This window comes from Pan troglodytes, chromosome 5 (assembly GCF_028858775.2).
Source record: "Pan troglodytes isolate AG18354 chromosome 5, NHGRI_mPanTro3-v2.0_pri, whole genome shotgun sequence".
Lineage (NCBI taxonomy): Eukaryota > Metazoa > Chordata > Mammalia > Primates > Hominidae > Pan > Pan troglodytes.
The window spans coordinates 118143735-118157018 of NC_072403.2; the positions used below are offsets into that span (position 1 = coordinate 118143735).

At 37.7% G+C, this 13284-nt stretch overlaps 1 protein-coding gene and 1 pseudogene across 8 annotated transcripts in view; one reads left to right on the forward strand and one right to left on the reverse strand.

Annotated features, from left to right (window-relative positions):
• ATG5 (autophagy related 5) overlaps positions 1 to 13284 on the reverse strand; it is a 143880-nt gene that overhangs the window by 48610 nt on the left and 81986 nt on the right. The gene's annotated exons all lie outside the window — the stretch shown is intronic.
• LOC134810346 (syncytin-1-like) lies at positions 1201 to 2976 on the forward strand (annotated as a pseudogene).

Below are 13284 nucleotides of genomic sequence, written 5' to 3' on the forward strand. Positions count from 1 at the left end.
GCAACAGAAGGACAATATGGACGAGCAAAGAATGCCCGCCCTGTTCAAGTTGAACTAAAGGATTCTGCCTCCTTTCCCCACCAAAGGCAGTACCCCCTTAGACCCGAGGCTCAACAAGGACTCCAAAAGATTAAGGACCTAAAAGCCCAAGGCCTAGTAAAAGCATGCAATAGCCCCTACAATAATCCAACTTTAGGAGTACAGAAACCCAATGGACAGTGGAGGTTAGTGCAAGATCTCAGGATTATCAATGAGGTCATTGTCCCTCTATACCTAGCTGTACCTAACCCTTATATTCTGCTTTCCCAAATACCAGAGGAAGCAGAGTGGTTTACAGACCTGGACCTTAAGGATGCCTTTTTCTGCATCCCTGTACATCCTGACTCTCAATTCTTATTTGCCTTTGAAGATCCTTCAAACCCAATGTCTCAACTCACCTGGACTGTTTCACCCCAAGGGTTCAGGGATAGCCCCCATCTATTTGGCCAGGCATTAGCCCAAGACTTGAGCCGGTTCTCATACCTGGGCACTCTTGTCCTTTGGTATGTGGATGATTTTTACTTTTAGCCGCCAGTTCAGAAACCTTGTGCCATCAAGTCACCCAAGTGCTCTTAAATTTCCTCGCTACCTGTGGCTACAAGGTTTCCAAACCAAAGGCTCAGCTCTGCTCACAGCAGGTTAAATACTTAGGGCTAAAATTATCCAAAGGCACCAGGGCCCTCAGTGCCTATTCTGGCTTATCCTCATCCCAAAACCCTAAAGCAACTAAGAGGATTCCTTGACATAACAGGTTTCTGCCAAATATGGATTCCCAGGTACGGCGAAATAGCCAGACCATTATATACACTAATTAAGGAAACTCAGAAAGCCAATACCCATTTAGTAAGATGGACACCTGAAGCAGAAGCGGCTTTCCAGGCCCTAAAGAAGGCCCTAACCCAAGCCCCAGTGTTTAGCTTGCCAACGGGGCAAGACTTTTCTTTACATGTCACAGAAAAAAACAGAAATAGCTCTAGGAGTCCTTACACAGGTCGATGAGCTTGCAACCCATGGCATACCTGAGTAAGGAAATTGATGTAGTGGCAAAGGGTTGGCCTCATTGTTTATGGGTAGTGGTGGCAGTAGCAGTCTTAGTATCTGAAGCAGTTAAAATAATACAAGGAAGAGATCTGTGTAGACATCTCATAATGTGAACGGCATACTCACTGCTAAAGGAGACTTGTGGCTGTCAGACAACCGTGAGGAAAGTAACTAAAATCGTAAATCCCCATGGCCGTCCCTTATCATATTTTTCTCTTTACTGTTCTCTTACCCCCTTTCACTCTCACTGCACCCCCTCCATGCTGCTGTACAACCAGCAGCTCCCCTTACCAAGAGTTTCTATGAAGAATGTGGCTTCCCAGAAATATTGATGCCCCATCATATAGGAGTTTACCTAAGGGAAACTCCACCTTCACTGCCCACACCCATATGCCCCACAACTGCTATAACTCTGCCACTCTTTGCGTGCATGCAAATACTCATTATTGGACAGGGAAAATGATTAATCCTAGTTGTCCTGGAAGACTTGGAGCCACTGTCTGTCGGACTTACTTCACCCATACTGGTATGTCTGAGGGGGTGGAGTTCAAGATCAGGCAAGAGAAAAACATGTAAAGGAAGTAATCTCCCAACTGACCCGGGTACATAGCACCCCTAGCCCCTACAAAGGACTAGATCTCTTAAAACTACATGAAACCCTCCATACCCATACTTGCCTGGTAAGCCTATTTAATACCACCCTCACTGGGCTCCATGAGGTCTCGGCCCAAAACCCTACTAACTGTTGGATGTGCCTCCCCCTGTACTTCAGGCCATGCATTTCAATCCCTGTACCTGAACAATGGAACAACTTCAGCACAGAAATAAACACCACTTCCGTTTTAGTAGGACCTCTTGTTTCCAATCTGGAAATAACCCATACCTCAAACCTCACCTGTGTAAAATTTAGCAATACTGTAGACACAACCAACTCCCAATGCATCAGGTGGGTAACTCCTCCCACACAAATAGTCTGCCTACCCTCAGGAATATTTTTTGTCTGTGGTACCTTAGCCTATCGTTGTTTGAATGGCTCTTCAGAATCTATGTGCTTCCTCTCATTCTTAGTGCTCCCATGACCATTTACACTGAACAAGATTTATACAATTATGTTGTACCTAAGCCCCACAACAAAAGAGTACTCATTCTTCCTTTTGTTATCGGAGCAGGAGTGCTAGGTGGACTAGGTTCTGGCATTGGCAGTACCACAACCTCTACTCAGTTCTACTACAAACTATCTCAAGAACTCAATGGTGACATGGAATGGGTCGCCGACTCCCTGGTCACCTTGCAAGATCAACTTAACTTCCTAGCATCAGTAGTCCTTCAAAATTGAAGAGCTTTAGACTTGCTAACCTCTGAAAGAGGGGGAAGCTGTTTATTTTTAGGGGAAGAATGTTGTTATTATGTTAATCAATCCCGAATTGTCACAGAGAAAGTTGAAGAAATTCGAGATTGAATACAACGTAGAACAGAGGAGCTTCAAAAACACCAGACCCTGGGGCCTCCTCAGCCAATGGATGCCCTGGATTCTCCCCTTCTTAGGATCTCTAGCAGCTCTAATATTGATACTCCTCTTTGGACCCTGTATCTTTAACCTCCTTGTTAAGTTTGTCTCTTCCAGAATCAAAGTTGTAAAGCTACAAATCGTTCTTCAAATGGAACCCCAGATGAAGTCCATGACTAAGATCTACCGTGGACCCCTGGACCGGCCTACTAGCCCATGCTCCAATTGTAATGATATCGAACGCACCCCTCCCGAGGAAATCTCAACTGCACAACCCCTACTATGCCCCAATTCCGCAGGAAGTAGTTAGAGTGGTCGTCAGCCAACCTCCCCAACAGCACTTGGGTTTTCCTGTTGAGTGGGGGGACTGAGAGACAGGACTAGCTGGATTTCCTAGGCCGACTAAGAATCCCAAAGCCTAGCTGGGAAGGTGACCACATCCACCTTTAAACACTGGGCTTGCAACTTAGCTCACACCCGACCAATCAGGTAGTAAAGAGAGCTCACTAAAATGCTAATTAGACAAAAACAGGAGGTAAAAAAATAGCCAATCATCTATCGCCTGAGAGCACAGCGGGAAGGACAATGATCGGGATATAAACCCAGGCATTCAAGCCGGCAACGGCTACCTCCTTTGGGTCCCCCTCCCTTTGTATGGGAGCTCTGTCTTCACTCTATTAAATATTACAACTGCCAAAAAAAAAAAAATAGCTTAATTGAAGAATAAATTAATACAATAAAAGGAATACATTTTAAGTATACAGTTCAAACTGTAACAGTGTTACAGTTTCAAGAGGACCCCTTCAACAAGATATTGGGCATTTCCATCATGCCCTAAAGTTCCTTCTTGTCCCTTACTGGTTGGGTCCATCTCTACTCCACCCTCCTGACCTGGCCCAGACCTTGGCCTCAGAAGAATCATTTTTTTGTCACTACATATTAGTTTTGTCTGTTCTAGAACTTCTTAAAAACAGAATCATAGAGTATGTTCTCTTTGTATTGGCTCTTTTTACTCAATGTAATGTTCTGTGACATTTATCCATATTATTGCATGTATTATTCCTTTTAATCCTGAATAGTATGCTGTTTTAGGAATATAATGCAATTGTTTATTCATTTACCTGTTGACAGATATCTGAGCTATTATGATGGATATTATGAATAATTCTGCTATGAACACTTCTGTACAATGTTTTCTCGGACATATATTTTCATTTTTCTTGAGTGGAGCTGTTAGAACTGTTGGATCAGAAAGTAAGCATATGTTGAATTTTGAAAGAAACTGGTAAACTCTTGTCTAAAGTGATTTGTACCATTTTACACTCCTACTAATAACGTATGAGAGTTATATTTGCTCCACAGCCTTTTTACTACTTTGTTAATCTTTTTAGTACTGTCAACCTTTTTAATTTATCCAATCTAGGGAATGTGAAGTAGTATCTCACTGTTATTTTCATTTTCCTGATGAGTAACAATATTGTGTATCTTTTCATGTGCTTATTAGCCATTCCTATATCTTTTGTGAAATAGTTAACTTAAATTTGTAACTAAAGGTGCTTTCCTGAGTTTCAGGTAGTAAGCCTATTTCCCTCAAGTGAATAAACTACAGTCTTGGAATGAAAAATTAAACACAGTGGAGACATTTTTTGTATGAGTTGTTTTACTCTGTGTATGTCTGGTTTGCTTAGTCTATTATTATATGCCCCATGAAAGCAAACACAGTGCTTATTTCACTAATGAGTATCACTAGCACATAGAACTGTGCTTGCCCAAAGCATGAACTCAATAAATATGTTAATGTGTATGCATGCACATACATGTACATGCATGTACATCTATACACACATATAAACATATATTAATTTTTAGACCCACAAATCTAAGAAAACTAATTCTTGAGCCTCTGGTTTGAAGAATTCTCAAATTATTAACATATCTTTATGTTCCACTCCACATCCACTGTACCTGAAATAGCCCTACTGTTCTACTTTGGTAAATCAGGCAAATTTAATTTTTTAAATAATTAAGATTCCAACTAATTTTAAAATATAATTTGAAAGTTAACAATGAAATACATTACATAAAAAGAAAATTTTAAATAAAAGCAAAACTAAACCCAATAAAAGGAAAGAAAGTTGGGCTGTATTTCTTTAATCCTTTAAAATTCAAATCACACAATGCTCCAATGAAATCTTCATTAACTGAACCAAACTATGCCCATGAAAGATCTCATATGCAACTGCTAAAACCTCAATAAACATATTCATCTTCTTGCAAAAAAGATATTTCTTTATAATATGCACACGCAGTATATACTATTTTGAGGCAGATTTGTACTTTAGTCCTTGTTCCATTGCTTACCGGCTGGCTGTCCTTTGTCTGGTCATTGACCTCAAACTTAAAAAATAATACTTGCCTTGTCTACCCCACAGAAGTGTTATGAAAGTCAAACAAGGTAGCATAAAGGTATTTTACTAGATATAAAGTGCTATAATACAGATTTAAAAAATTACTCTACATCCCATAATACTTTGTTGTACAACTTTAGAGCAATAGTAGAAAATAACAATTATTGCCTAATTGAAAATCCAGTCCCGAATTCCACAAAAAGTATGTATGATATGAACATTATAGTACATCATATTATGAGCCCCAAATAATCACTGCTTATATAGTTGGTTAGGATTTCCTTAGTTTGTTCATATAGTTTATATATTTATGCAGTCCCTATTTTGTGAGAGGCATTGTGAGGAGCATAAAGACATAAGCACAGTACAGAGCCTTAGCTTCTCTACATTTACTAAAGAAGACTTCTTCTTGGGTATTTAATCAATATTTAAAGTATTCTGGGAAGAAATGAAATTAACTTCATAGATTGACCTTAGATTACTATCATTACAAAAAGATGCCTGAGTGATCTGTCTTTAACATACCAGTATTTATCTTATAACTGTTATATTTACTTGAATCAGAAGTGAAGTCCTTTTAAGCACTAAGCATCCATTCTATACTTTCTTGTCTTTACATATGAGATACAAATCATATTTTTAAAACTTTTATTTACTTTTATTTTTTAGAGACGGAGTCTTGCTCTGTAGCCCAGGCTGGAGTGCAGTGGCATGATCTTGGCTCACCACAATCTCCACCTCCACTTCCCAGGGTTCAAGTGAACAAATCATACTTTTAAGCACAGATTCTCAACATGTATCCTAGCATGCTACTGCCATAACTAGGGTGTGAATTAAGTATTAAAGACAGCTTACCCCAAATATTACTGTAACATATATCTCTAAATGAAAAAGAACATATTAACAACTATACTTGGATGGGATTCTGGGAGCTAACCCATCCCTCTCTCCCCTTTCCTCTAAATTCCATCTCCTATTAACACACCAGCTCTCCTGAGCTAAGCAGCTCCTGGGGTTGGGGAAGGGTGTACATGGAGAAAGCTAGAACCTCTACAGTGTTTTCCTCTCTGGGAGGAACTAGCAGGCATACGAACAGAAAAAGCTGAATAAAAGGCTGAATCCTTTCTATTCCTGAGGCAGATAGAGAGAAGACCAGGGAACAAAGAGACTTTGACCAAGAGCCCTGCCAGGTATTGATACCTTTGATACTGAGAAAATATCTGGGATATGAAATACAAATGCTAAATAAGTATCTTTGAAATAGGGGTAAAAGAATAAAGGGTCTTGATGAGTAAAATGGGTAGTATTTTTTAATAACCTGATAATGAGCTTTAGGAAAAGGGAAGGTCAACGTTATGGAATGAAAACACAGAGGTACCAAATTTAAAAGCATTAAAAAAAGTGGAGGGGGGGAACCCAACAACTTCATCAAACTAGCAAATAACTTAGTATCATTTCTAATTAGAAACGCTAGAAGGAAATCACTTAGATCTGATAAAGACTAGGCTATAATTCTAACTGATGAAACACTTAAACTGTATCAATTAATACCAGAAAACAAACACAGAAAAGTCTACTAGAACCATCATTATTCAGCACAGTCTTGGTAATGCAATACTATAATAGCAATGCAATAAAGCAAGAAAAAAAAGTTTGTAAAAACACAATAGGATGAGATTTTTGTTTTTCCAATGCCATAAATAACTAGAAATGGAAACAAAATAAAGAAAAACAAAATCTACAAAACACCTGGAAATAAAAAGAAAAATGGTCTATTTGAAGAAAACCTTAAAATCTATGCAGAACATAAAACAAAATCTGAATAAAAAGAAATATCATGTTCTTGTCTGGGAAGACTTAATATCATAAGAAAGTGAATTATATCAAAATTTAAATCGAAATTTAATGTATTTCCATCTCTAATCAGACAGGACACTATGGGGAACTGAATAAGTGATTTTAAAAGTCATGGAAAATTAATGACTGAGAATAACCATGAAAAGTATGAAAAAAGGAGACAAATGAATTGCTCCAACAGATATCAGAACGCTAAAATTAATAAAAATACTACTGGCATAAGAAAATACATATACTGATGGAATGAATAAAGAATCCAGAATTAGATTCCAGTAAGTCAAACTACTTTACTATAAACCAGGGGTGGCATATTCATCCAGTGGGAAAAGGACAGTAAGAAGTCAGTAAACTATGGCCCACTGGCCAAATTGTGGCCTCTGCCTATTTTTGCAAATAAAGTTTTACTGGGACAAAGCGAAGCCTATCATTTGCAAATTGTCTATAAATATTTTCATGTTACAGAATCACACAGTTTCAACAGAGACCATCTTGTCTACAAAGCTGAAAATATCTACTATCTGGCCCTTGAAGAAAGTTTGCCAAACCTTAGTTTATATAATAAAAGATCAGCTATCTCATAGACACCTATCTCACACAACACATTGTGGGAAAGGACCTTCTTTTTTTTTTGAGACGGGGTCTTGCTCTGTTGACCAGGCTGGACTGTAGTGGCATGATCATGGCTCACTGCAGCCTCAACCTCCCAGGTTCAAGTAATGCTCCCACCACAGAATCCCAAACAGCTGGGACAGATGTGTGCCACTACGCCTGGCTAAGGGGCCTTTTTAACAGAGAAAGAAATCCACATACTACTAAGAAAAAGAAGGGCATATTTGATATATATTTATATTTTTTATATAAAGATATCATAAAAATCAAGATGAATTATACAGTTATGATATTTTGCAATGTGTTTGACAGTAAAAGTTTAATATCTATAAAAATTATTTTATAAAATATCTATAATATATTTATAGATATTATAATATAAAATATCTATAAAAATTATTTTATAAAATAAAAAGTTAAATAAGAAGAAAAGACAGGCAAAACAAAATACAGTGCAATTTACAGAAAACCAAGTCCAAATGGTCAACAAAGATAAAACAGATTTATAAACTCACTAAGTGTGAGAGAATTATTAGTTAAAGTAAAAATATCTCTCTATACCCACAATACTACTAAAAATCAGAGTTATAATGCCCTATTGCTGGTGGAGATGTAAGGGGAGAAGCATGCTCTCATATACTGTTAGTGAAAATTTAAACTAATACATTTTTGAAAAGTAAGCTGGCAATTTTTTTTAATCTCTACCTTTTGATGCAAAAACTCATTTTTGGGTACCTATTCCATACCTTAAAAAAAATACATATGTAATGCTTACTGTAGTACTGTTTATAATGGTAAAAACTAGAAAAAAAAGAAAACTTGATAGTGAATACTGAACAAATTACAGTCCATCTACAGACTAAACATAATGCAGCCATTAAAAAAGAATAAATTAGGCTGGGTGCGGTGGCTCATGCCCGTGATCCCAGCACTTTGGGAGGCCAAAGCAGGCGGATCACTTGAGGCCAGGAGTTCGAGACCAGCCTGGCCAACATGGCAAAACCCTGGCTCTACGAAAAATACAAAAATTAGTCGGGCATGGTGGTGGGCACCTGTAGTCCCAGCTACTCAGGAGGCTGAGGCAGGAGAATCACTTGAGCCTGGGAGACAGAGATTGCAGTGAGCCAAGATCATGCCACAGCACTCCAGTCCAGGTGACAGAACGAGACTCTGTCTCAAAAAAAAGAACAAATTAAACCCTACAACTCATCAACAAAAATACCCAAACCCAATTCAAAAATGAGCAAAGGACTTGAATAGACATTTCTTCAAGGATGATAAACAAGCACATGAAAAGATGCAGAGCACTATTCATTAGTGATTACATCCCACATGCATTAGGATGGCTAGTATGAAGAACAGAAAATAATAAATATTGGTGAAGATCTGAAAAACAGAAACCCTTGTGCACTGTTGGTGGGAATGTAAAGTGGTACAGCTACTACGGAAAACAGTATGGCCATTCCTCAAGAAAATAAAAATAAAATTATCTTATGATAGGAATATGCATTTCTGGGTAAATACCCCAAAGAACTGAAAACAGGGTGTACACCCATTTCAACATTTACATGTCAATTCAACTGGGCCAGAATACCCAGATATTTGTTCAAATATTCTTCTGGATGCTTCTATATATATGTTTTTTGGCTGGGGTTAACATTTAAATTGGTGGATTCTGAGTATAGCAGATTACCCTCCACAATGTAGGTGGGCCTCATCTATTCAGTTGAAGGTCTTACAGAAAAAGACTGACCTCCCTTGAGCAAGAAAGAATTCAGCCAACAGACTGCCTTTGGACTCAACTGCAACTCTTCCTTGAGTCAACAGCCCATCCCATCACCCTGGCTTGGTGAGTCCAGGGTCTGATGAGGTAGGCTGCAGACTCAAGGAAGAGCTGCCAAAACCAGGAAAGCCAATTCATTAAAATAAATCTCTCTCTACACAAACACACACACACACTACCACCACCACCACGATGGTTCTGTTTCTCTGGAGAATGCTAATACACCCCTGTTCATGGCAGCATTATTCACAATAGCCAAAAGGTGGAAGCAACTCCAGCAGATGAATGGAGAAGCAAAATGTGGTATGTATATACAATGGAATATTATTAAGCCTTTAAAAAGTGGAAATTATATCTATCTATATCTATACACACATAGTCACACACACACACACACATTTATAGAAGACAGGGTTTCACCATGTTGTCAAGGCTGGTCTCGAACTCCTGGGCTCAAGCAAACCGCCTGCCTCAGCCTCCCAAAGTGCTGAGATTACATGTGTGAGCCACCACACCCAGCCAAAAAAAGGACATTCTGACACATAATACAATATAGATAAACAATGAGGACATCATGCTATGCGAAATAAGCCTGTCACAAAAAGGCAATTAGTGTATGATTCCTCTTGTATGAGGTAACTATGGATGTCAAATCCATAAAGTAGAATGGGGAAACAGAGAGTTGTTTAATGGGTATAGAGTTTGTTTTGCAAGAAGAAAAGGGTTTTGGAGAATGAATGTACAACAGTGTGAACATAATTAACACTACTGAAAATGGTTAAGATTATAAATTTTATGTTACATTTATTTTACCATGATTAAAAATTAAAACAAAATAATATTAAGGAAAAATACTATAAATAACAACAACAAAAAAAACACCTCAAGCAACTTACATTCACCTGGGAAACAGAATACATCCTATTCTGCTAGAGATATATCTGCAGTTCAAAATGTATTACAAATGATGTTGTGTATCTTTTTGAAATGACTGAAAAACTAAATTAAAAGCAATAATATTCAGTTTACTAACCAGTAAGTCCTTCTTTCATGGTTCCTGACTTTTCTGTAAGATGTTATTGCAAGATATCTACTAAAATGGAAAACAATTGAAAAAGCAAAATTATAATTTCTTATCAACATCGCTAAAACCCTGGAGGGGAAGAATCCTAACAAACATGGCCATAATTTGCCACATATTTCTACTGTCCTCACTTTTCAAAATCCAGAAATCAACATTTCTGGAAACAAAACAGAGTCTAAAATTTGGCTCCTTCTTCAGTTTAGAAGGTGCCAAGTTAATCCCTGACATCCTAGTTTCCATTTTCAAAAATGTACTTTTTCTCTCCCCAAACCGGCATCTAGATTCTTAAATATTTTTAGCACATAGAAGTTAAATAGATTTGCTTAACCAAAATAGCCAGTAAACCTCCCAAAAGAATTAAAATATTAATGGCGCTTTAATGATACAAATGAACAACTTTACATTCAAATCGTCAATGGGAAAGGAAGCAGAATTCTGAGGATTATGAAAGGAAACAAAACGAAGTTCAAATTCTACTTTATTTTACTTTTTTGTAACTAATGAACAACTTCTTCCAAAGACAAGTAGGAAATACAAAAATTAGCCAGGCATGGCACATGCCTGTAGTCCTGGTTACTTGGAAGGCTGAAGTGGGTGGATTGCTTGAGCCAGGAAGGCAGAGGCTGTAGTGAGCTGAGATCACATCACTGCACTCAAGCCTGGGTGACAGAGCAAGACCCTCTCTGGGGGGGAAAAAAAAAAATAGGCTGGGCGCAGTGGCTCACGCTTGTAATTCCAGCACTTTGGGAGGCTGAGGCAGGTGGTTCACGTGAGGTCAGGAGTTCTAGACCAGCCTGACCAATATGGTGAAACCCTGTCTCTACTAAAAATACAAAAATTAGCCAGGCATGGTGGTGGGCAATTGTAATCCTAGCTACTCGGGAGGCTGAGGCAGGAAAATCGCCTGAACCCAAGAGGCGGAGGTTTCAGTGAGCCGAGATTGCACTAGTGCACTCCAGCCTGGGCGACAGAGCAAGACTTCATCTCAAAATAAATAAATAAGTAAGTAAATAAAATTTAAAAATATATAAAAATAAAACAAAGATAAGTAGGAACCATCCTTTTTTTTTTCTTTTTTTTTTTTTTTTTAAAAATAGGGTCCTTTCTGATGCCCAGGCTGGAGTGTAGTGGCATGATCATGGCTCACTGCAACCTTGACCTCTCAAATACAAGTGACTCTCCTACCTCAGCCTCCCAAGTAGCTGGGACTACAGGTGCTTACCACCCCATCCGGCTCATTTAAAAAAATTTTTTTGTAGAGGTGGGGTCTCACTATGTTGTATCCAGGCTGGTCTCATTTTAACTTTATTAGAAAACAAGCATTGTTTTATCAGCTTCTTGTTTTTTTAAAACTAAAAATAACATTGCTAGGTTGTTTCTATGAAGATTCTCTAAATTTATTTATAACCTTAAGAATAACATGTAGAACAAAGTAGGTGACTGAATGATCCTTGTTGAATAAATATGAATGGATATTCAAATAATTAAAAATCTCTTAGGATCTCCCATTCTTTACAGGATACAGAGAAAACTCGTTAATATGGCCTGACTTTTACCTTTGCAGCCTTATCCAAACTCTGTGGTCAAGACAAACAGGTTGTCCTTATACTTACAACGTCCCCCTTTGCCTACAAAGCTCTTCTCATGACTCTTTGCCTATCTTTAAGTTCACCTATCTGTCAAATCTCTGGGAATGCAACATTTCCTCAAGGTAGCCTTCTCTCCTCCCAAACTAGAACAAATTCTTCCTGGGGCATTAGGTTTTTATTGCACTGTATGTCTCTTCTTCACAGCAATCACAGTTCCAATGTTATATTTGTATTCTTAGTTGATTTGTTTCTTTCTTGATTTGTTTCTTTCCACCTTTAGACTATAACCTTCTAAGGGGTCATACATAATATCGATCATCAGTTGTATCCCTTGTGCATAGCACAGGGCATGGCAGGCAAATATGTGTGTAAATAAACTTGTTGAATGAATCAATGAGACACACTTTTCTTACCCAAAGTATAATGGCAGGATAACATTTATCAATCTATTGCTTCTTGAAAAACAGATATGATGTGCTTAATTTTCATTTTACATCTCAAATACCAATGCCTAAGGAATTCACAGTCATTTTACAAATCTTTTTGACAAATGCCTTCATTAATCACCACCTGTTTACAAGTGCTAAATAACATTTTGGTTACATTCTGTAACATTTCCTGCACTTAATGTCATCTCTAGAATACTGGCTAATATGAAGCACCTGGACTTCAGGAACACAAACCTGAAACTAACACACCAAACTAAACTGTTATGTAAATGACAGAAATGACACATTTTGGTCTGCAACATCTCTAGATGGCTTTTGGACCAATTCAACTTTTACCACTAAAAATCTGTCACCTGACTATAGTCATTTTGAGCTCATGATAAATGAATTACAGATGAAAAATAAATAGTTTGATGACAATCTTTACAAAAGTTTATCTTCAAAGAATACCACCAGTCACAGGTATTCTAGGCTCCTATCAACTTATTTGGTCAGGGCAGACTTCACTTTTCATGATAATTATGTTCTGAAAATTCTACAAACTTAATGATTACAAACAAAAGTCATAGTTTGCTCATAAATCAGGCCTGGGTCTGGATTCTAGTTCTTCCATTTTTTCATTTGTTCACTGAGGCAAGTGACTTAAAATTCCCGAGCCTCAGTTTCCTCACATGTAAAATCAGATAATGATTCCTATTCCTAAGATGGTTTTGAGGCTTCAACAAGATAAGATGGGCCTCACTCAAGCATGCTCAGTACTCTGTCTCTCTCTCTCCGGTTATACAGAAATTCTATTAGGATTCTGCAAAGTAAAATGAATATTTCAGTAAAAATTATGCCCTTTATTTATTAATGAATCTGGATTTTCAGATTTTCCTTAAATTTACTTAGTAACTTAAGGGCTCAAATATTATAGAG